This window comes from Rattus norvegicus, chromosome 2 (assembly GCF_036323735.1).
Source record: "Rattus norvegicus strain BN/NHsdMcwi chromosome 2, GRCr8, whole genome shotgun sequence".
Lineage (NCBI taxonomy): Eukaryota > Metazoa > Chordata > Mammalia > Rodentia > Muridae > Rattus > Rattus norvegicus.
In genome coordinates this window covers 117,790,694-117,816,092 of record NC_086020.1, presented here as the reverse complement: position 1 = coordinate 117,816,092, position 25,399 = coordinate 117,790,694, and the positions used below count along the sequence as shown (strand labels likewise).

Genomic DNA, 25,399 nt, shown 5'->3' with positions numbered 1-25,399 from the left:
AAATGAAAACCTGAGTAATGCAGGCAGAGAGGGATAGATCTCCCTAGACATAGTTCCCATGCTCCATCCGTACTGCTTAAAATACTGAACTCTGACCCCTCTCTGTGACTCCAAGCTGTTTTTTCATAACACTGTCTCTGTCATGCTTATGGTATGAAAGTAAACACATTCATTCATTGAAGGATGCCTTCAAGCATCCTTTCTTTATTAGGGAAATCAAAGGTCATAATAATCCCACTCATTAGGGAGTTAAAATCTTAGATGATGCTTCAGAAGCAAGCTTACTCGAAAAGATCAGATTTAAATAACACAGGGCTACAGCACGAGAATGTTTTAGAGAACAATGTAATCCAGTGAAGTGTTATGGAAGCGATCTCTCCACCGCTATGACTTTTAGAGAAACAGCACCCAGTCTGAGGGTACATTCATAGGCCATATCCGCTGTTTTAAATTAAGCATTAGAAAGTCATGCCAGTTGAACAAAGCACTTTGAAAGTTTTCCTCTGTTGGAAACAGCAGCTTGCATGTCACTCAAACTGACCGCAGCTTCTGGCCATGTTTGAGAGTCGAATACAAGATTAAGAACTTCTACACTGCATTTGAGCTTGACCCAGTAATCCACGTTCTCTTCCTTTCTCAGCCTTCTTTCATGGTCCAGATGCCAGGTGAGAGAAGCATTCTTATCCCAAAGCAGCAGGAAAACAGCACCAAGGCATTCCCTCTGGAGATTGGCACACAGCCATTTCAACCTATTTATCAGTCAGAAACTATAGTGAGGAAAGCATCTTCCAATTTCCTTCATGCAAAAAAAGAAAAGAAGAAAAAGACTCATACCTAAAGAGGTCTTTCTCTGTTTCACCATGACACAGCAATTTACCCAGGAGAGAAATTCTGACTAGATGTTAATTAGTATGAAATTTAATCGTGGGATATAGCAGCACATGCACACGGGGCCTTGAAGAGGCTTCTCTCTGTTAAAAGGGTAGATCTCAAGTCTCCTGTTGAGTATTTGGTAACATGACTCAGCAACTTCCAGCTCTCCGGAGCGTCCCTGGAATTAAATGATTTTTATTAATAAAGCAGATGACCCAGATCATAAGTGGAAAAATACTTCTATTTGTAAAAATAATTCAAACTTTGACACAAATTAACTAAACCAATAAACAGCAATGTTTATGGATACTACTTTATGACCAGAACAGAGGTAAAAACCGCCTAGCACTCCTCCAAGTCCCTGGAAGCTCGCTTCAGTCCCTGAGAAGGTGAAAGTCAAGATTGAGGTTTTTACTGAGAGCATCTTTCTCTCTGGAGTTAACCCTGGCTGTGTCTGCTCTGCTGACACAGTCACGTGATGATGCAGCCAGGCACAGTCAAAGCTAGGGATAGGTGTTCCAGGTTAGGACCCTGTGGATCCTGTCTGCTGCCCAAAGACAGGAAGAGAATCTAAAATATTCATAGTACCTGTGGAGGATGGGGAGAGCGGGAGAGCAGAAGGGAGGGCAGGACAGGACAGGGGAGGGCAGGGAAGGGAGGGGAGCTGAGAGGAGGGAGAATATTAAATGTGTTTATAGTGCTGAGCTGGTGTCGGGCTCATAGGAAATTAAACAATAAAAGTAGCAGTCAGCATTTATATAAAACTTTAAATGCTGTGATAGAAACATAGATAAAAGTCAGTCTTCTCTGTGATGAGACTTTGCCATTGCTGGAACAGTACTGAAACAATAGAATGCAATAAAGAGGTTCAGATCCAAAGCAAAAGGATGGGGTACAGCATGGAGCTGGTGGGTGTTGCTAGCACTCACATCCTTGATTCTTAGGGAATTTTCCTCAGATCAGTGTTACTATGTGTTTTGGCCTAGATCCCTTTTAATCACAATTTTTCTGTGTCTGCAAATTTGAGCCTAAACACCCTACTATACCTTTTCTTTAATTTTCTTTCATTTGGTCCTGACCTTTTGTTTTTAATACTCTGGGCACTAATGTGTACAAAAGTCCAAAAACAGTTTCCAAAATCTTCCACCCTCACCCTCCATTGTTCTGATATGGGTCTCCCTATACCCTGGTTTTCTCACGAGTAGTGAAGAGATTGACCCAAGGAGAGTGAACTAAAGGCTTCACCAAAAATGAAATTCTAGTTCAGGAATAACCATGGCCACCCCTTGTTTATTTTGTAAATTTGCACAAATCCACAGAAACAGAGACTGATCCTCAGCCCTCAACATCAAAGGGGCCTTTTGTTTGTTTATTTATAATTGTGTGAGTGTGTGTGTGTATGTGTGTGTATGTGTGTGTAAGTGTGTGTTTCTCTGTGTGTGTGTGTCTCTGTGTGGGTCTGTGTGTGTGTGTCTGTGTGTGTTTCTCTCTCTCTGTGTCTGTGTGTGTGTGTCTGTGTGTGTGTGTGTGTGTGTATGTGTGTGTGTGTGTAAGTCAAGTAGCTAGAAGTATGGGATTCCCCAGAACTAGAGTTTTCAGCCCTTGTAAGCCATCTAACATGGTGCTGGGAATTATACTTGGGTCCTCTGAATGAAGCACTCCTAACTATTGAGCCATTTCTTTAGCTCCAATGGTTTAGGTTTTTAATAGTATGGGATGTAATCACTTAAAGACCACGCCTTAGATGAGACAAGGCAATGGCGAGGGACCTCTGCTGTGAGCACAGTCCTCAGCCAGAAACTGGTTTTTCCTTCTGTTAAACTGAAAACATGACACTAAAATCTACACACACACACACACACACACACACACACACACACACACTCCGTTTGGGAAATCAGGTGTTCTATCTATTATTTTAAGATGCAGTAGCCTTCCTCCTGACTTTCAGATAGAGGGTTTGAACACGGGGAAAGCCAGCCTGAGTCCACTGGTTGTTTATATTATTAAATGAGCACATGAGTATTTAGTTACTGTCAGAGGAAAGGTAAGTGAGTGAGGGAAGTCACAGCCTCCAGGAGTTGATGGAGGCTGCTCAGCTCTTAGTGAGCATGGCTCTGGGGCTCTGCTTAGGAAGGAAGCAGGATCCAGACAGCCCCTCACCTTGCTCCTTCTCCCTGTACTTTTTATAAGTGATCTTAGCGCCAGGAGGTCTCTCTGAGTCCTTGCTTGAAAGGGACATAGCATTTTTGTACTTATTTTATGTATTGGTACTCACTGAACTTTGAAAACGATGGAGCTAAAGGCTGCTTGCTTGTTTACATGTAACAGCTGATGGGAAATGCAAGGCCTGGATAAACTGAAGGACTTTAGCCAAGTACCTGCAATTGCAGTGTGTGTGTGTGTGTGTGTGTGTGTGTGTGTGTGTGTGTGTGTGTGTGTGCGTGTACATGCATACATGCGTGTGCTCATGTATGAGAGCTTTACTCACTAACAGAAGAAAGAATATGGTGGAAATTAACCTGGCTACTGTGTACAGTAACTACTTAAGAGAACATGTTTATTCTCTACTTTAAATCTTCACCTGACAAGATTTCAGTTATTGCTTCTTGTTTCGTTTGTTTAAAAGCAGATTTTCTAATTTAAGCTTTAAGCTAGCTCCTATAAGTTGTAGCCCTGAAGTTTCTTTGTAAAGTTTGAATTGGGACCTTAGCTCTCTGGCCTACAGTCTAGGGAGCTGGTCCACACCACCTTTTCTTGGTGCCACAGATTTGAGCTCGTCAACTGAAGCACTGGACAGGGGGTGCTGCTTTCTTGTTCAACTATGGGTTCCTCAAATGTAGCAGGCGTGTCACAGGGAACACATGAAACGCAAAGCAAATTCTGTTTGCTTCCCCTCTGCTCACGCACGCACATATTCGTGCCTCCTAGTAGGCCCCGAGGCTCTCTCAGCAGTCCACATGAGCAGCTCTGCCCCGGCCTGTGCACACCTGCTAAAAAGGCTCTACACGGCTTACAAAGTACAAATTAATATGTATTTGCTCCTAATCACAAGAGTCTTACATGGATTTTTGGTGGATTTTTGAACCAATAAAGTCAGAAAGCAATTTTGAAATTAAGCACAGTACAGTTGTTGATTGTTTCTTCAAGTTTTGCCCCTGACAACTCCTTCTGTAAGGAGGTGAACACCCTCAGGGAACCATGAAATACAAAGTGTTTTATTTCTGTTTACACATAATAGCTACAATTCTATTGGCTGCTTGCTCTTACCCAGCACATCATACAGGTTACTGACCACAGGTTCTCTCTGAAGATGGCGTCCACTCCACAGGCTGTTTACTGCCTAAAGCAATCTCTACTTGAAGACACCACATTGAGTCGAGATTAGTGGAGCCTTTAGTCTAACTGTTCCAAATATTATGGAAAAGACATATTCTAATGAAAATTTAAAGTTTGGGGTGTTGATTTAAGGAATTTTATTTTTAGAAAAGTTTATGCCTGTTAAGTCTGGTTTATTTATGTGTTCTTGCATATATGTAACACTATGAAGAATTAGGATATAGTGTGTCATTTAATACTGCCCCCCACACACACACAGGATGTAGGTGTGCCATGTAAGGACTTAGCATCATCAAATGTATCATGGGAAAGTATCAAGGCATATCCTTTATTTAAAACATCTTTCATCGTTTTATGCATAAATAAAGCAATTTGTATGTATTTGACTTATAAAAACAAACACCAATTTTCTTAAGAGAACAAAGCTCTTAATTTTTCCTAAAATGAAAACAATCCAGGTTAAAGTGTGCTAGGCAAACTTCAGAAACTGAAGAACTGTTAGCAGTTTGGTTTGTTCGGTTTTTGTTTCTCCCGGAGATTGCAGAACACTTAAATCCCTTTGTAACGTAATTGCACATAGCGCTCTCTTCAGTCTGTGGGGAGGATGCTTGGGCTGTCGGTGGGATCCAGCGAGAGTCTCTTTTACAACTAACTCTGCATCTTGAAAGAATTACTCTCTCATATGAACTTAGGAAAAGATGCACTAAAATAGAAGTGCTTCTGTGTTCCAACAGGTGATGGAATTTGGAACTTTGATGTATATTATACATTCCATATTTTGCGATCCATCATGCTCTTGAGTGATGTATGATCCAGGAAGTGAGAGTGTGACTTTTTATTTCCCCTTTGTTCCATTCACTACTGAATGTTAGTATATAAAATGAACAGTCGGCCATGTTTGCGGTGCGTAATAAGCTGGAACCAGTGTGTCCCACCTCGTTGCTCCTTGATGTGAGAGCTTCAGTCGCCTAAGCCTAAAGACGGAATCAACATTGAAATTGCATTGACTCCGAGACAAAGCTCGACAGCGTGCAGTTTATTCTTCTTTGTATTTCTTCCGAAAGTCTTCAGTATTAGTTTATTGTGATAAGAAACAAAGAAAATAGTACAACCATACCCCAGGTAATTGAATTTTGTTTTATGTTAGTGTCCTGTAACTTGAAGGAGATCATTAACACAGAGATAAGGCAAAATTCTCCAGTCATAGGATTTACAGATGGACTAAATGGACTTTTCTCTCTTGCTTATCTCAGAGTAGTTTTTAAAGTCTAATTAGAGATTGTATCACTCCTCTGTGAGGGCTGCTCACTGACGCTGGGTCAGATGGGATTATAATGATAAAACCTTTTAAGGATTAAGTTGTGGCTCCATGGTTCCCTGTGCCCAGACAAATTGCCAGGAGATGATAAGAGGAGGAAATAAAATTAAGGGCAGGATTGTTTTCTTTCTGGAAGGATATAGTTGCCAAGTTAGAAATTGAATTTTATGGCTTCTTCTGAGACTGATGAAGCCAGCTTCTCGCCGTTCTTGCTGTCCTAAGTTCAGTCCAGTTGCTCAGAAAATCTCTTTCCTTTCCAGTCTTCTAGAAATAGTCCTTTAAATGCTTCTTTAAAACAGAGGACAAGGAAAGGGAAGGAAAATGGAATGAAGAAAAGGAGAGATAGGACATGAAATGGGTGAATCTTAGTCACAGGGCAGAAGACTCCATTAGTCAGCGGCATCTCGCTTGTTTCCAAGATCAAATACTTTGTTTCCTTTGAATTAAGGAAAGCAAGCCATCACTCAGCAACAATCTTCATCATTTTCTTTGGAGAAAGATGACAGAGAAGGGAAGGGTCACATGATCAAAGTGCCTAGCAACTTCTGCTCGATGGAGTCTCTTGGCAACTAGAAGGAAGTCTTTTCAGGAGGAAGGTATCCCGCTCTCGTGCAATGCAGCTTACGCTGCCCTTTCTGGTAATTAATGTAATTTGACACATTTTAAGATAATGCTACCACCTGCTCTGAATAGCGAAATCATCATTAATGCTTAGAAGCTTTCCCCCTGGCAACAAAACCACGCTAGCTCCTAATCCAATTTCATTCTACAAGTTACATTTCCCAGATAAATTTTAGAATCATTATAATCTTGATTTCAGGAATGCACTGCAGTTGGCAGCTAGCCTTGCATTAGGGAAGATGATAGAGGAAATTTCCCAAGATATAATGGTTTTGAAAGTCTACTAGGCAGTGATGGAAGTGGGTAGGGTCAATGGTCCAGGTTAGCCAGAGCCTTGCCAAGCTCACTGCCATACTTACATTTCTTCTAAATGCCTTTCTTGGCTTACAACTGGTCAAGGAGGCTCCTGCGTTTGACCATGGATCTTCTATTGACCAGCCCCTTTCCCACCATGCCTCACCAGCAATGGGTCATTCCATCCTGTGAATGAGATTAGGAAGAAATGCCAAAGGGTGAGGACTTTAAATACTCGAACAAATTGCAGAAGGTTTATAGCAATGGTGCAAAACAAGTAGAGGAAAAGTCAATTGGAGCCTAGGATATGTCAAGAACACAGGGTTACAGTTAGCCTGGCCTGCAAGAGGCATGAGCGGCAGCCTGAGGGGAGACAGACATGCAGCTCACCAGGCTGTTCGTGTGCCAGGCAGAGCGGCAGGTGTGGAAGTGAAAAGCAAGCACCAAGCACCAGCTGAGAGAACCAGGTGAGGAGGGGAAAGTGTTAGGCCTAAGAGCGGGCCTGTGCAGCAACTCCTGGGTCAGCAGTCTCACTCATGCTTCCTGCCCCTGTGAAAATGCCCCGTCTCTGTACTATACTCGTGAGGCACTGAGCACCTGACAGACAGCTAAAGTGGTGGAGGAATAGAGGCCCTACAAATATGTCTTATTTAAACTATTGCAGGCTAGTTGTGTCTATCTGTGGGGCACAGTGTGACAGACACTTTAGCACATGTGTACAGTATGTAGCCATCATGTCTGGGAGACTGGAGCATCGTTTACCACTTCATGCCAAATAATAAAAATGAAGTTTTAGTATTATTTGAGTTGACTGGAATGTATAGATGGGTATATGGTAGCTACAATGTCAAACACCGCATTGGTCATAAGACTTAGTCATAAGAACTTGGTCATATCAAAATATGATAGCAAACCACCAGAAAGTTCTAAGCAGGGAAAGACATAATTTTCTAGGTTCACAAATGATAAGATCTAGTATGTTTCTGTTTATTTTAGAATACGGGCTCTGAACCCAGCATACGAGCCCAGCAGAGCACCACTCATAGTCCCTGATCCTTCTCACTGACTTCCTGTTTCTCATCTTCGTTTTCATTCTAATTTGTAAGCCTGTACCACATTCTTTCTGAAAGAATGCTGGATGTAATCTTATACATAAGAAGAGAGGACATAGACACAGTCTCCATTAGTTAATGAGTTGGAGAAAATAAGGAAGCCAGGTGTCTCATGTGGACATGTAATAAAGACAAAAGCAAACACTGAAGGGTTCAAACTCATAAATGTGACCAGAGAACTCACTCTCTCTAGCAGTCTAGTAAATTAATCTGTAAAGAAATGTATACCAATCCCATTCTTGTGGTCAACAATAAAGTTACGATGTGGCTATAATATAAAAAAGTCAAGCAACAGTAGCCAGAAATAATTACTTTAAAACTGTCCCTTGACTAACTGGAGATAATGATGATTAAGGAAAGAATTTGCCTATTAGTGATGTGTTAGCACATGATACAATAAGATTAAACTGTGGCCATTGTCTGATGAGTCTGAGGCAAGCAAACAAATCAACCAAAACATCTCACTGTGAAAATTAACTGTTTGAGTTCACTGAATAAAAAGCAAAAGAAAAGCAAGAAAAGAGACACTTCTGTGTGCGATTTGAGCACTTGTTTCCTCTTTTTAGTAAAGGCTACACTTCCACTTGCAGTTTACACAGAGCCAACCATCCAACCCAGCACTCACCCAACCCAGCACTCATCCAACCCAGCACTCACACTACCCACCATCCATCCAACCCAGCACTCACCCAACCCAGCACTCACACTACCCACCATCCATCCAAACCAGCACTCACCCAACCCAGCACTCATACTACCCACCATCCATCCAACCCAGCACTCACCCAACCCAGCCTCCAACCAACCCAGCACTCACCCAATCCAGCACTCACACAACCCAGCACTCACACTACCCACCATCCATCCAACTCAGCACTCACCCAACCCAGCACTCACCCAAACCAGCCTCCAACCAACCCAGCACTCACCCAATCCAGCACTCACACAACCCAGCACTCACACTACCCACCATCCATCCAACCCAGCACTCACCCAACCCAGGACTCATACAACCCAGCACTCACCCAACCCAGCACTTACTCAACCCAGTCTCCATCCAATCCAGCACTCATCCAACTGACCTACATCCCCAGCACCTGTTTCTACTTTCCCAAAAAAAAATCGTTTTGAATTTTCCTTCAAGGTGTGTGTGTGTGTGTGTGTGTGTGTGTGTGTGTGTGTGTGTGCACATGCACACGTGCTATATGCCCACAGAAGCCAAAAGAGGAAGTCAGATCCCCTGAAAAAGGAGTAACAGGTAAATCTGAGGCACCTGACACTTGTACCTGGCAGTGGACCCCAGTCCTCTGCAGAGCAGCAGATGTTCCTAATCACTGAACCATCTCATGACCCCATCTTTTCTTTAAATGTTCTCCTTCCCGGCAGCCTCATGCACATTGACAATTTTTAAAGAAAGAGATTACTTACTTTGTGTAGATTTAAGGCATGCTTTTGAGTTCATTCAGTATTTCTTCACTACCTGAAGGGATTAGACTTATGTCTATTGTAACAGAGTAGTTAATAAATCAAAAAGGAAATAGTGAAGGAAATATAAGACCTCTGTGTGGATGGAAATGAGACTGCTGAAGCAATTAATTAAAAATGTCATAGACTGCCATCAAGGGAAGGATCAGCAATTAAAGCAGAGAGGTTTTGTTAATTACTCAAGGTTGGAGCACAGAACAACCTGAGAGTAATGAATTCATCTAGGAGTGTTACTTCAGTAGACAATGGTGACTCTTGTCATTTGATTGAAGCTGCATTGAGAAGATTTGAGGCAGCAACAATAGCAGGAGTTTCTAAAAGGTAGATGTGGTGAGACATTTGTGTACAGAGATGCTTCACATCTAATGATGATGTAGCCAGTTTATAAATTCTTGAGGCAAATAAGAACAGATAAGAAAGGAATTCATACCAATTTTCAAAATAAATTAAGACTTATGGGGTCAACAAAATCACCCAGTGCTACGTGAAGACTTGAAAAAATAACTACTCACCCCAGAGAGGGAACTGACAACAGAGCAGAGTAGGGATACCATCAGAGTCCAACTTGATGAAGCAATGAGTTTTATTACAGTTACTTATAAGAATATGGAGTTACTTACAGAAGCAGAAATGATTGAAAGTCAACTGCATCACCTAAATCCACTTCAGCATGGGTAACAGCTGATGAAAGCTGGGAACCTAGAGCTCACTAAAGGCAGTTCAATAGATTATAAAAAAATGTCTCTTCCAAGTAGTTTGGCAGGTCTCTCAGGCAGTTCTGTCTGTCTAAGAGTGTTTCTTAGCTGTCCTTAACTGTTTATATATGCTTGGAGGGGAGGAAACTAGTAAATCTGGTAAGATTCAGGAACTTCCTGAAGGTTCTGAGTTGTTTACTTCTTGAGATTAAGGACCTTCACCACAGGGTGGAACATTTCATGCCAGTTTAGAATATTTACTCTCTTTATGAACTTCCTAGCAGGATAAAATGTTTTACCTTCCCTTAACAGCAGTTCTCAACCTATGTGTCTTTGAATGATCCTTTCACATGGGTTACCTAAGGCGATCAGAAAGCACAGATATTTGCATTGCATTATGATTCATAACAGTAGCAAATTACAATTATGAAAGAGCAATGAAAATAATTTTATGAGTGTGGGTCACCACAACACGAACTATATTAAAGGTTCACAGCATTAGGAGGGTTAAGAACCACTGCCTTAGAACATGCTGTGTTTTTTAGGAATGTCTGTCTAAATGGAATGTTTTATATCCAAGAAAATGGAGTAGAAGCACTTGGTACCAAGCCTGACCACATGAGCTCTATCTCTAAATCCCCATGGAAAGAAAGCTAACTCCTACAAGTTCACTGCTAACCTCCACATGAATGTGCTTTGGCATATCTATACTCTCTCACACAAAATAAATAAATGAAAAAATTTCAAAGACTAATCAATTCATTTATTTTAGGTTTCTATTCTAAGAAGTTATGATTTAAGTTATTCATTACATAAAATATTATAATTTTATACTATTTAACACATTATTTCTCTCCTAACTAGAAACATTACATACTCACATACTCCAATGTATCATGTTAAAATGTTATCTTGTGTTTGAGCATTAATAAAATAATGTAAAAGTTGTTCACTAAATGTATATTTTTAAGCATTTTCAGAGTGTGATGTGATGTTTTAAAGTAATATAATCCAGCTGTGGTACTTAGAAAAATGTAAGCAAAATCTAAACCAGGTTCATATGAAATGCCTAGTATTTTACTAATAACAGTATGTATTTCACATTTCTTTTATTTGAATTCTTATAGCAAGATTCAGGTCAAATAGTGACTAGAGGTACTTAGTCTCACTAATGGTGAAATCTGACCATGTACAAAGAAAGTCCACACTTACTGCCTTTGAAAATGCAACCACATTATACAGGTCTGACCTCATTTCTATGCTCTAGCCCAGGATGTGTCCTGTTGTGACCCAAGTTCAGGTAGTTCTTCTACAGTAAGACCTTCAACCTTCCAGAAAAGCAACAGATTACAAAACTCAGTTTGCATCCATTTTGTGAGCCATAGATTTGGATGCCAGTGTAGATCATATATGATTTCATTCAAGATTCTCATTTGTCTGACATTATTTCAACATTTTGTGAAACAGAGAAGTTCCCCTGGCTTGACCAGAAAGCTTTATCTGAAGCTTAAGACTGCAGTCTGTCTGTTCCCAAAGTTTACCAAAAGACGAACGTAACAGTCAAGATTCCCCACCAATAACAGAGTTTGGCTCACCCATCACAGAAAGCAACCTGTGAAGACATCTTAAGCCTGGCCATCAATAAGCCAGCAGTCGAGATCCCTCAACCCCCATTCAGTATGGGGGAACATAGAACTTGCTGAAAAGTAGGATCCAGAGAGACTCAGTTGTCCAGGTGTTTTCAAATCAGTTAAAAGTGAAATTAATTGGCTAGTTGATTAGTAAGATAATCTTTCTGAACTTGTCTGTCCCAATAGTATTGCTCCAATATTGTCAGCAGCCGTCAGCACTTCCGTGGCCACTAAGCACTTTCTTACACACCTTGACCCAAGTCCAAACCACAGTTGTATGACAGAATTCTACTCAATCTGCAGATATTTAAGTACTCTTTTAGTATCATTTACTAGCTGAGGAAGTGGAAGGAGTCTTTTATGGAATACCAGGTGAGAAGTTACCACCAACTAGTTTTTCTTGGGAAACTTTTAGGCCAAGTTTGAGTTTCCATTTTCCAAATTGAGAAAAAGTTGTATCATAATTAACTCTGAATCAAACCTTTGAGGACTCAGAAGCTTTCTTTTCTTCCCCCAATTACATCCTGAGCTCAGTTTACCCTCGCTCCTCTCCTTCCGGTCCCCTCCCCCAGATCTACTCTTCCTCTGTTTCTCTTCCTAAAACAACAGGCCTCCCAAGGATATTAACCAAACATGGCACAACGAGTTACAATAAGACTAGGTGCACACCTTCATATGAGCTGGACAAGGCAACCCAGGAGGAGGAAAATGGTCCCCAAAGCAAGCAAAAAAAAAAAAGTCAGAGACAGCCCCTGCTCCCACCATTAGTAGTCTTACAAAAACACCAACACATAACATAAATGCAGAGGACCTAGCTCAGACTCAGACAAGCTCCCTGATTGTCAGTTCAGTCTCTGTGAGCCCCTATGATCCCTGGTTAGTTAACTCTGTGGGCTGTGTTCTTGTGGTGTCCTTGACACCTCTGGTTCCTACAATCCTTCCTCCCCTGCCACAGGATTCCCTGAGCTCTGCCTAATGTTTGGCTATGATTCTCTGTTTCTGCTCCTATTGGGTGCAAGAGGAAGCCTCTCTCGTGACAGGTACGGTAGGCTCCTGTTTATGAGTATCAACAAAGTATCACTAGGAATTATTTTATTGAATTCTTTTCTTTCCTTCCCTTTCCACTTCTTTCTTTCTTTCCTCCCTTCCTTTAGTCCTTTCTTTTCTTTTTGCCCAGTCATGTTTGGTTCTATCCTAGGTCTCCAGGACATCCAGCCCCTGGTTCCTGGCCCTCCGCATAGTATCAGAAGTGGCTTTTCAATTGTGGCATGGGTCTCAAGTTAGATCAGTCACCGGTTGGCCACGAGGACCCAGAATTACAAGCATGAATAAAATCCAATTTTATTTTTAGCCATAGCAAAAGCAATCTATATGTATGGATTTTCAGTTACATGGTTTTCTGGAACTTTTTATAAAAATTATAATATCAATAATAAAAATTTGGTAGGATAATTATATTTTGTCCTTTTGAAGTTTGGTACTAAAACTGTGTAGATATTTTTACTTTTTTATTTTCCTGTTGTGTTTTAGTTCTTAGCCTGGTGCCACATACGGTTTTTAAAACCCTAATATATTCCCATTCAAATGTAAATAAATGCAGCAAGGGACACAACACACATTGTTCTAATGATGGATTAACCATCAGATGCTGTGTTTGGGGTGATAGAACTGAGTGACTTAAGCTCTCCTTTTAGTTCTATGAACTATCTTGTTTGCAGAATTGCTATGACTCTGATGTTGTTTGGAGAGAGTCTCAGAAAAGGACTGGGAGCCAGCCAGGAAGCTTCTCCCAAAATGGACCAGTTTACATCTCCGCTCAACTCAAAATGGTCTTGAGTTGTATCATTCTACTTCTCTTCTCTTCTTAAATGAGAAAATCCCTCGATCTGGTCTGAGTCCCCTTGTGAAATATGGATTGATGAAGATGTAAGATTCCCTCCACACTAAGCATGCTGGGAAAACATAGGATGATTCACGTGGGGTACTCTGCATGGCTGTCACAAGTGCTGCTCTGCTGACATAGCAACTGCAGTGTTCACTTTTTCTAAACAGACAAGGTCTGTTGCCAGTTCTCGGTTTGACTATATAAAACACAGTTTGTTCTCTCTCCATAATTCTCTGGTTGCTTGCTTTCTTGCAGCATTTGAAACTGAAGAAAACCCATTCCTCTGCACATGCATTCCTGTGGGAGTGTATGTAGGCCAGAGGACAACCTCAGGTGTCATTCCTCAGGTGCTACTCACCTTGTTTTTTGTCAGAGTCTCTCACTGGCTGTAAACTCACCAAGTAAGTTAGGCTGACTGGCCTGAGAGTCCTAAGGATCCCCTTGTCTCAGCCTGGATACCTTTGAGCAAGTGTGCACAACTATATCCAGTTTTTAAGCACAGGCTCCCAATAGAACTCAACTCTTCACACCAAAGACCAAGAACTTTCCCTCTGAGCAACACTCACAGTAACCAACAGCCATTTCCCTAGCCCAGGAAACAGATTTCTTAATGGAAAATTTAAGAATATTTGTACTAAGGACTATATTAACAGACATACTTTGTTTGCAACATTGCAGACAGAGGGATAATAGACTCACTATGCAGAGAGTTCTCATGAGTTACTAAGGAACAGACCAACAACTTAAAACTGGGAAGAGGATACAAAGAGGTTCTGGGAAACGTGGAATTTCTGGGAAGAGTTAATTACTGAGAAGAGAAAAATCCAAATAACATGCGAGCATGTAAAGAGATGCTCAAGCTAACTGATGTCAGGAGAATGCAGTGAAACCTGCCACTTCACATCCATCAGACCCCAGCTGGTTTTAAAGGTGGCAGCATCATGTCAAAGACAGAGGGTGTGTGTGTGTAGACAGTGCAGAGGGACCTGGGGACATGTGGGAATAATTCTGTGATGAAAGAGAACGGCTCCCATGGGCTCCCATGTTTGGACACTCAGCCAGCCCCTGGAGGAACTGGAAAGGATCAGAGGTATGGCCTTGGAGCTATGTCACTGGGGTGGGCTTCACGGTTTTAAAACCCCACGCCATTCCCAGCTACCACTCTCTGCCTCGTGTTTGTAGATCAGATCTTACCTCTCAGTCACTGCTCCCATGTCATGCCTGCCTGCCTGCCTGCAGCCATGCTTCCCACCATGATGGCCATGGATTCTAACCCTCTGGAGCCATGAGCCCCAATTAAATGATTGCTTTTGTAAGTTGCCGGGGTCATGGTGTTTTTGTCATAGCAAACGAACAGTGGCTGGGACAGACTGTGAAATAGAAATATGCAAATATGCACACTCCTCTCCTTGGCAGTGTCATGTAGGTTTCCCCAGCCCGAAGACACCCCATGGTCAGAGCAATAGAACTGACTTGAGGACCACGATCCACATTAATAAACTTTAGTGGTGTAATAACCCACCCTCAAGCGTATTGACTTAAAATTTCCAATATCTCTTATTTCCCATGTGTCTTTGGTTTGGTTTCCTTCTATTATAAATGGGCTGAACTTGTAGCTAGATGGTCATTGGTGGCCTTACTTATGAAACAGCTAAATAAAGTAGCCAAATTCTCTAATCACTAGGGGGAAATATATACTGCTACATAGATATTGAAAATTATGCCATGGAAGGTCACATGTTCACAGGAAAGGAGGACATAACTAATTAAAAAGTTCCAAAATCATATGGACACTCTGATTTCCACTAAAATCTTGACTTAATTAAAAAATTTTTTTCAATAGTAAACCAGGGGTATGTGTGAGTGTTTAACTACAGAACTTATGCAAATTGATAATAGACATGATTTGTGAGCTCAAACTTAATAGAAGTCATGAAAATGTACATTAGAAACAGATACAATGTCTGAGTGTAGTGGCACACACCAGTAACACAGCACTGAGGAGGAAGAGCAGGAGGATGGTGAGTTAGAGGCCAGCTTCTAACATAGCAAGATCCTCCCTGTCTCAAAACCAAAGCTCAAACAAAAAATAAAGAAAAGAAGAAGAAAGGGAAAGAAACAAAAACTTACTCGGAGTCAGGGGTAACAAATCAAAGTGTGGGGGCTGGAGAGATGGAGAGTGTGTTGCTATGGTAGAGGAACTGAGTTGGGTTCCCAGAACCCTCGTCAGACAGTGGGCAACCCCACTAATTCCAGCTCCAGGGAATTCAGTGCCCTCTTCTGGCCTCCTTGGGCACTGCACTTAAGTGAATACCTGCTTCCCTCCCACCACCACATATATTCATAATTAAAAATAAAAAACCCAATATTTTCAAAATGTAAATAGTGAACTCTGATTGGTGCTTTTCTTTGCCTTGCCTATGCTTTCTAAAGATAATATGTATCACTGTTAAAGTATTAGGAGGTAGTCATTTATTTAAAGTGTTTTCCAAAGCCAATAGATATCATCAGCCAATGCTTCATATCACTTAAGAACTAGGACAAAAGTCAGATAAATAATATTTTTATGCCCTAATTTCTCAAATGTGCCACTTCTACATCTTCAGCTGTCTGTACCTTCCCACAGGAGTAGAACACATACAAATCCTGCCTAGGCCTACTGTGCTCTACATTCCCTACTCTGTTTGAATTTTAAAAATTAGACCATCTACCCTGAGGGAACACTCTGGGCCCAATTCACTCTTGCATGTGCACAGCTTAGGAAATGACATCATCAACAACAAAATAAAATGTCTAGGATACTACTTAGAGGTAAGAAAAATAGTTATTAAATATCTCAGAACCAAGTCAGATCCTAGATTTGATATATTGTATTAAATAACAAAGGAAATGTCTGTTTTACAAGTTAAGTGTGATTTATCTTTATGAAAGTTAGAGGGGAAGGAAATACTGTGTTTTAGAAAGAAGAGAGAAGGAGAGAGGAGGAAAGTCTTCGAGATGAAGACAGATACACAGAGTGAGCTCAGACACCAGAAGATGAAGGGCACAGAACTGAGGAGTCCTAAAGTCACTGAGGATGAGGAGTTCCAGACCCGGTGCAGAGTCTCACTCTGCCAATCTTTCTCCTATGTAGGAGAGGAGAGAGAGAGTCCGAGGAGATGGCCCAGGGATAAGTAGAGCCAGGTAAGAGGAAACAGAGACCTCATGGTTTTCCTATCAAACAGCCTATTGGTCAAGGGGTTCAATAGTTGTGGGATGATCTCAATTGCCCAGGGATGTTAGGACCAAGGTATTATCAAACTGAGGAAGTTTACAGTAGATACCTGTAAATTCGTGCATCAGAAACGTAATGATCTGGAGACGACCATACTTAAGAGTATTTAGTAAGTATACCAGTGAATGGCAGATGGGTGACCCCAATGTTTACCTGTCTGGGGTTACAGAAGACCAAATTAAGAGACATTAGAGCTCTGCATGTGGTTGAAGATGAGGAGTCTATTGCTACTAATAGAGTATAAGTGACCAGAAAGCATGGTGGAAGTTGTCGGGGTGAAGGAGAACTCTGAGAAGAGTATAGTATTTGGAGACACACTCAGGAACATGTACAGCACTCAGGAGAACAGGTAGTCCTCTAAGTCTGAGACAGACGCCTGGTTTTCAAGGGTTATGAACTACTGGGAGGTGGGATATGGAACTTGGACTGCTAGTCCTTAATACTTTGATGATATTTTTTGATTGTTAGTATGGGGGCATTGTAATTACTAGAAAGATGGGTTTGAATTTCTCTCCAAGACTAATTAGCAAAGTACACTCATAACTTAGTTTCCTCATCAATAAAATAGAAGCAAACGAGTACTTATTATGAAATTTTAATGGATAAATGTAAGAAAATGTTGAGCAGTGTTCCTTGCACAGGTAACTACTCAATAAATGAATAGCACTAGCAATCATCAGTAAAAATAGCAGAATGACAGACCGTGGTGAGAAGCAAGAATTAGTTGAGTAAGAAAAGGTAGTGCTGTTTGAAAACATTGGAAATAGAGAAGACAGATGCCCAAGATGCTTTCTCTATTGAAGCGATGGATGGCAGCACCATTCCAGTGCTGGGAAGCACGAGAAGTAACCTCCTCTGAGCCCTTTGCCTTGTATAGAAAGGAACCCAGGTTCAAACACTCCATAAGCACTACAAAGCCATGTAGTGTTGACTTGGCAGAGCCCAGCCAGCACAGATAAGCACATGTTCAGCACTGAAGTTCTGGGAACTGTAACCAGGCAACTTTTATAAAGCTCACTGTATGCAATATTTAATACTAAATTAGTTTAATAAGTACTACCCTGGGAAATATATGGCAAGGAGACGGTCAGAAAGGACTAAAATCAAAACATGATGTTATGGGATCTGACAACATATTCTTAGCTGCAGGGTGACTTAATTAACATGCAAATCAGTCTTCCATCATTTCAGAGGAAGTATACAGAAAAGTACTGTGTGAAGAACTAGGGTTGAGTTTTTAGATTTCATTCTCTTGGAGGACTATTCCTTTTTATAAATAATATTCATGAGATAATTGTGCCAAAGTTAGAAGAGCCACCATTCCTGGCAACTTATTTCTGTGATCTAAAACTGTTAAGACAAGTTAAGGAGAGATAAAAATCATATAGTTAGTAATGCTAGATCTAAAGATATATGCTTGGGATATAAGGGATATACACCCTTTTGTTCCATGATTCTGAATCAATGGTGTTTGTGATTCTACTGGGCTCTGAAACCATGACTGAATTAGAAGTCACATCCACCTGATATGGACCCTAAGCTGGGGTGTCAGGGCTCTGTTGCTTTAATGTGGCTGGAAATTTAATCTACCTGGTCCAAGGGAAAGAATTTTAAGATATTGTTTAGCCTTTGGTGGATTAACTGGTACACAGCCCTAGTCAGACATGCTACCATGACATGGAATGCAGGTCACTATGTGTCACTATGGGTAAATAGGGAAGTGGACCTGTAGCCCTAGGCTCTGCTTTGAGTAAGAAATGGTCCCTATAGGCTCATATGTTTGACATTGCTTCCCAATTGCCAGCACTCTCTGGAGGTTGGGGAACTTCTAGAGGTGGCACCCAGCTGAAGCAAATAAGTCACTGGGTGCCTTTTGAAGAGTCCATTTGGTCCCCAGTATCTTCCCGGTGTCCTGTCTCCTGTAATGTGAGCTGCTCCACACTTCCTCCCCACCAAGATTGACAAGTTACGAACTAAATTAATCATTCCACTTTTCATGTTGTTCATGTCAGACATTCTGTCATAGTTACGAGAAAGCTAACACATCCTAATGTAAGAACACAGCTTCAAGGCACATGAGGACAAGCGCTTAAACGTTGACCATGGGTTTTCAAATAAGAAATAGATCATCTTAATCCAAGAAAGGCTGGTTGCACATGAAGATGAATCCCAAGTCTCTGTCCCTTTCTATATAGTTACCCCATTGGGTTTTCTATGATTATGTCAACCTCTCTGTGGCAGATTCCTAACAGACAGCCCAGCATCAGCATCCACTCAAGCATAGTCCTTTTTTGTACTCATTGTGCAACTCTAAGCCCCTATATCTTTGCTTCTATGATCCCTCCATCTGAATGTCACCAACTTTATGTCCCATTTGCTTGACTGAAATCAGTCTTGAAGGTTCTGTTCAAGCATTGCTTTTCCAGGAAACCTTTCTTAATGTACATTGACTCCCAGTCCTTGTCCCTCAAGCTGGGGAAATCACCAAGACACTTCGAGTAGATCCACCAGAAAACTCACCACCCTCTGCTGACACTCATTTTCCTGTCTTCTTATTTAACAGGGACTTATTTTGTGTCCCCAACACAAAAGGTTACAATACTCAGAATACATGTGTGGACCTAACCTCCTAATCAGGATCCCTTTCTTCCAAATTGTATTAATGTTCCTCCATTTATCCATTAATCCAGGAGCCCTTTATTGCTCCTCCTGGATGCTTTGCCTTCAAGATGCTAATCTGAGTAGATGGTGCACTTGTCCTATCCCCACAGTACAGAGGAATGTGTCCATCACAGATTTATGAATGTCATATCATCTACTGCTTTGTGATTGGGATGCTAGTATGTAAGGAGCAGAGACAGACTCTATGCAGTGTTTAAGGGACCCAGGCACAAGGAAGTCTTCACTTTTACCAAACACAGTAAGGCTGCCCTGTATAAATCAGCCATTCCCCTGATACAGAGGTTCCTGATTTTCATGAATATTTCTCTGAATTTAACCATTGTTTTCATTAACCAGAAGTAAAATTGGCCTGTTTTAAACCCCAGCTCAGTTAGGACTGATTTGTTATTTTAGTCAAGATCTCACTACGTACATAGCCCTAGCTGGTTTAGAACTCAGAGAGATCTGCCCGCCTCTGCCTCCTGAGTGCTGGGACTAAAAGCGTGGGCCATCACACCTAACTGGGATGTTTTCATGCTCAAACCCTTCCCAAACCAATTGTGTGGACGTCTCTGCAGGTGTGAACGGAGTGTGAATGCACACTGAGACTCTTCCTAAGAAGCTACCTTACTTCCCGTCCATTTCTTCATCTGTACTGTGACAAAGTTCTCCTATGGTTATAACAAAAACATGGATAAATACATGTAAAATACATTAAGTATGCCTGCCCCTATGGACAATACTCAGAAACCTTTATTTTCATGAGCTCCTGGAGTTATCAGGAGAGTAACATGAGTTTAAGTGTTCAGTGAGCATTAAGCAGACCAACAGAGGAACTTTGCAAACACTCACATGCTAGTCAAACACAATATACCTAGGATATTTTATATTCTAACATAGGAGTCTTAACAGTATGGAAATTGGACGTTTACATAGGCTAATATGGTCACTTTACCAAGCACAGAAACACCTACTGATGAACAGATTTTAAAATTCCCTGGATTATACTTTATTATAAATATTTTATATTATTTTGTAATAAATACCTAGATCTCCAGTAATAATTCTGAAATGACTATGGACACTCTCTTGGAAGTAGAGGAATGGGAAATTTGCAGATTGCTTTTCCACACCAGTGTCAGACAAAGTCCTGGCCTGATTCCTATCTGGAACTTCTGAGTGCTTGGTTATGAACACAGAAGTCAACAGATGACAAGGAAGAGCTGGAAATGAGGACCAGACCGTAACACACAAAGGACATGGAAACACAAAGGACAACACTATGAGATGCATTCTAAAAACATACGTTATCAATTTTAGTAACTTTGAGCAAGTAATTTAACCTTGCTCTGTGCTTGATTGTTTCATCTCTTATAAATTAGAGGCTACAGTAGATTGGTTTGGACTTATTCACTTGGTCTCATTAATGCAGCGGAATTACTTAAGCTGGCATGAGAGTATTGGCCCTTATAAGTCAGATGATTAACTTTAAATACTTCTCCCACGAGTCTATGTTCTAGGGCTACTGGTTAGACAAATAAGACTAGTGGGAGCTATGGTCCCTGACTGCAAACATTGATACAGTTCAGGCACAGGGGTTTTTTTTTTCCATGATTTTGATCAAAGATTTGAGCTCAGTAGTAGAAGACTTGCCTCAAATGTCAAGACTCCTAGGTTCAACCAACAAGAAAGAAGACAAAGAGGGTGGAGGGAGAGGAAGAGGGAGAAAAAGCTAGGTTAAGGAAAGAGGTATATAGAGATAGATGATAGATAGATAGATAGATAGATAGATAGATAGATAGATAGATAGATAGATAGACAGACAGACAGACATTGTCAGAGCCTCAAAATTCTCCCTACCATGGAACTATGCTGGTTTCCTTAAGGCTTTATACAAGGAACTTTTCCTACATTTAGTTAATTCAGGAGCAATGCTAGAGAAAACACCCTTAGTATATCCTCCATCATCTGAAAATATGTACATGTGCTCATGAATGCACACACACTTGCAAACATGCAGGTGTGCACACACATATGCAGAATTTTGAAAGTTTGTTTTGATAATGAAATTTTACTGATTTTTTAGCATAATATCTTCCAAACTAGCACAGGATTATATCCAATTTTATATCTGTCTAACCAACCATTTACCAACACTGGCCATTCTGTGCTTTCTACAGACAGCTTCTGTCGGGCTCCTCACTGGTGATGGTGCCCCTACACCTTGCTATCTCATTTGTTACCTGAAGTAGCTGGTAACATGGTCACCTAGTGACCACTGGGCACATTATACATCCACCATAAACTGTTTATCTTTGCTATGTATGAATAGAGCCTTGGGTTTAACAACTCTCTAATAAGTGCAACTATTAGGAAATTCTAATTTTAACAGTTCCAAAGAACAGTGTTCACATCAACTTAAAAAACATTTGAATGCATGATATTGTGCATTGCTTTTCCTTTTTGAAAAATAAAATGGCCTCAAACTCATGGTCCTCTGGCTTCCTCCTCCCAAGTGCAGGGATTGCAGTCATGAGCCTTCACACCTGGCTTGCTGAATATTTTTTGTAACATTTAGCTGTTTGCTTTAATTGACCATGATATTTTTTTTCTTAACCACTACAAAATTACTGGCTAATTGACTTTCTGAGAATTAAATAAAAAAATCAAAGCACTAGCTATGTTAAAACTCAGCTAGCCCAAACCCTTGCAAATAGGAACACTGCACTTAAAAGAGTCTAGATGAGAGGATCTGGACCAAACAAAGATTAAAAACAAGGCTAAGAGCCCAGACGATGACGCAGACCAAAGTTCTCCTCTCGATATGCTCCAACGCTGCTGTCTGTAGCTCTCTCTGTGTCCTTGATATTTTGAGCCATCCCTGAAACACGCTGCTTTAAAATACAGTTTGTGTTAGAAGACTTAACAAAGAGGTGAACTTTAAGCCAGGGAGCCAGGGAGCTCCCTGCAGGGGCATCCTCTGCAGTTCCTTGACCGCAACATCTGAGTCTGGTTCAGGCAGCTCTTTTGTGAGGTTGGAGGTGGGAGTTTGGTGGGGCTGGAATGCTTCGTGCTATTTGGTTCAGACTCACAAGAAAGCAAGGCATCAATGAAATTGTGATGTGTCCATGGACGGCAGCTGAGCCATCCAGGGGCGTTTTAAAATAAAATTCTGCTGGGTTCCCTCAGGACAGCTCTCTGAGTTGACACAGCAAGGCTGCTTCTCACCAGGTTCTATTTTTAAATCCCAGTTTAAAAAAAATAGTCTTTTAACTTCAAGATTGAGTTTCTAAGCCATCTTTCATGAGTCTTACCATCTTGCTAAGAAGATCGTTTGGTAGTTATACACTGTGACTGCAACCTGTTAAGAAGGAAAAGTCAGTAGACAAAGGTAAAAGCAGGGAAGGCAGGCTGAAAGGGAGGAAGAGGTAGCAGGAAATATTTACAGAATGTAGGTAAGCATATCAGGAAGTGTTCTGGGCTGGGGAGATGGCTTAGCACATGAGGGCCTGAGTTTAGTCCTTGGAACCCACTTGGAGGCAGAGACAGAGGATCCTGAGGGGTTGCTAGTCACCCAGTCCAGCCTAATTGGCGAGTTCCAGACCAATATGAAACCTTGTCTCAAAAAAAGAAAGAGCAGATAGCGCCTGCATAATGACACCTATGGCTCATTTCTACATGCATACCCAAACATAAAGAGGACCTATTCTGAATACTTCAGCAACTCAAAATGACAAAGTCTGTTATTGTTCCCAAATGAAGGAACCTGGACCTGAAGGGCAAATCATTCAGGCAAAGCCATGAAGCCAGTACAAGGTAGAGCTGGCTTTCAACCAAGCAGCCTGGTCCTAGAAATAGACCTCTTACCTGCTCCAGTGTTTCCAAGTCATGTATTTATTCTCAGAGATGTCTAAAAGTGTCTTTTTACACTTTCTTCTTCCTTTCTTTTCTTTTTTCTTTTCTTTTTTTTTAAAATTTGCACGCAATCAGTTCTTTATTGTGCAGCTCTAACTTTTGTGTGATGGAATCATGCTGGATGTGACAGTAAGCTGAAATGTATCTCATTTTCAAAATTAGGAAGCCTTAGATCTTGGTGCCCTCTCCTCTGCCACAAAGAGGCCACGTGACCTTGGATATTATCCCAGAAAGATTACTATATTTCTTTAGAACGTTTTATTTCCTCCTTTGAAAGCCAGGGAAATTGCAAATAAACTAATAGTATCACAAAAATTAAATGTGATAAAATATACAGTCTCCAAGGTAGCACATAGCAAACCATCCTTCCCAAGGGACATTTGCTAGGACAGTCATTTGCATTTCATCATCTTTGTATAAAGTTGTACATAATTGTATGGAAAGCACTCTTGAGAGTGTCCCTCTGGGTGGTGCCTACTATCTGCACTATCTGTGGCCCCAGTCATTGTGGGTGGCACCATCCCTTAGATATGCAGTTCTGCAGCAAGCTAGCTGAGAGCTCATTAGCTCATCACTCCCTGCTCTGACTGTGCCTCTTCAATTCCCTGCTGCTTTGGCTTCCACATAGCAATGGTCTGCAACACAGAACTGTGCAGCAAACAAACCTTTCTCCATTAAGTTGCTTTTGATAGGGCATTTCTCTTAAAGTTTTTGCATATATATATATGCATATATATATATATATGCATATATATATATATATATATATGTAGTTTTGTGTGGCCCCCGGAGTCCAGAAGCTGGTATTGAATCCCATGGGCCTAGAGTTATAGACGATGTGAACTGACTTGTGGGTTCTAGGAATCAAACCTGTATCCTCTTGAAAAGGAGCCTGTGCTCTAACCACTGAGAAATCTTTCCAGCCATTGTCAGGGTATTTTATCGCAGCAACAGGACATGAAACCAAGACACTATCTATTAATGCTGGGGCCAGTGTGCAAAGAGAGCATTCAATTCTGTGATTACTTCTGCTCAGCCATTGTATCCCCCAGAATTAGACCTACCTTGATGGCTACAGCATGTCCATCTTCTCCCTCCACTCCACCAGATAATCCCAAGATACTTGCCAAACCCCCATTATTGAAGAGTTGTGGGTGGGTCCAACAAAGCCTGGATTCCCACTTTCACACTGCAGGCTTGCTTGCTTGCTTCCTTCCTTCCTTCCTTCTTTCTTCTTTAACCTAAAACTGATTCCTCCTCTTTTCCCTGGACCAGCCACAGGTAGATGAGCTAGGTGGGTTTGTGGTAAGGCAGAAAGCCTAAGACAGGTACTGGTGAAGTCCAGCTGAATCATCCGAGTGCCATGTCGTACAGGAGTGGACAGAGAACAGCTCCAGGAGAACAGTTCTCTGGACCAGGGGCTCTGACACTAGGAGAACATGGAGAGAAGACCAGGCATCCTTGGTTAGATTCCCTGTGCTTTCTAAAAGGATGGTTCATGTGTGGGCAGCAGCCATTAAATGTAGGATCATCCACAGCTACTCAAATCTCTCACATGCCAGTATCAGCAAGCAGAAGAGTGGAGTGTTTGACCTACCTGGTCACCTCCAGAAGTGGCTGCAGGGTTGAGGTCAACAGTATATATAGAATCCTTTGGCTTGTAGCCTGGAAAACTTGCATTTCTGCCGTGCCCCCACCCTGTGGTTCTTCTGAAGCATCTCGGGATGCCATTCATCTATTTCTGTCTTATTGACAGCACATTTGACCTAGGAGTTCATGGAGACCAAAGCTGCCGGGCTGTGCATGGGCTACATTGGCATGCTGAGGAAGAACGATGATAACAAGAGTCTTCTACTATGGTTTGCAGTACCTCATTTCCCACTGACTTACAGGACAAAGGAAGTGACTTGGGAGGATCTGGAACTATTTTCAACACTAAAAGGACCTCAGAACCCAGCCAGTCCTGGTTTTCATTGTTGACATTGTTGATAAACAGAAGGCTCGGCTTTTTTTTTTCACCCAAAGAGGACAAAGCAGTTAGGAACAGAAAAATCAACAGACCTGAAATTGATTCTGTGTCCTACCACTTTCCAGATGGACAAATTACTTTCTTCTCTTAAAATCCTTTTCCTCAGCTAGAAATGAAGGGACCAGTATCTTCCATCATGTGGTTGCCTTGCTGCAGCACAGGCTCAAGACCAAATGCAATGTTTATGAACTCTGCGGCACTATAATTCAGGCACTACATAGCACTGCACAGTTACTAGAAAATTAATTGGATAATTTTTTACAGGGC

The 25,399-nt window shown here is 41.3% G+C and overlaps 1 protein-coding gene across 12 annotated transcripts in view; it reads left to right on the top strand.

Moving 5' to 3' along the window:
• The window catches only part of Pex5l (peroxisomal biogenesis factor 5-like), a 213,574-nt gene that overhangs the window by 20,680 nt on the left and 167,495 nt on the right, over window positions 1–25,399 (top strand).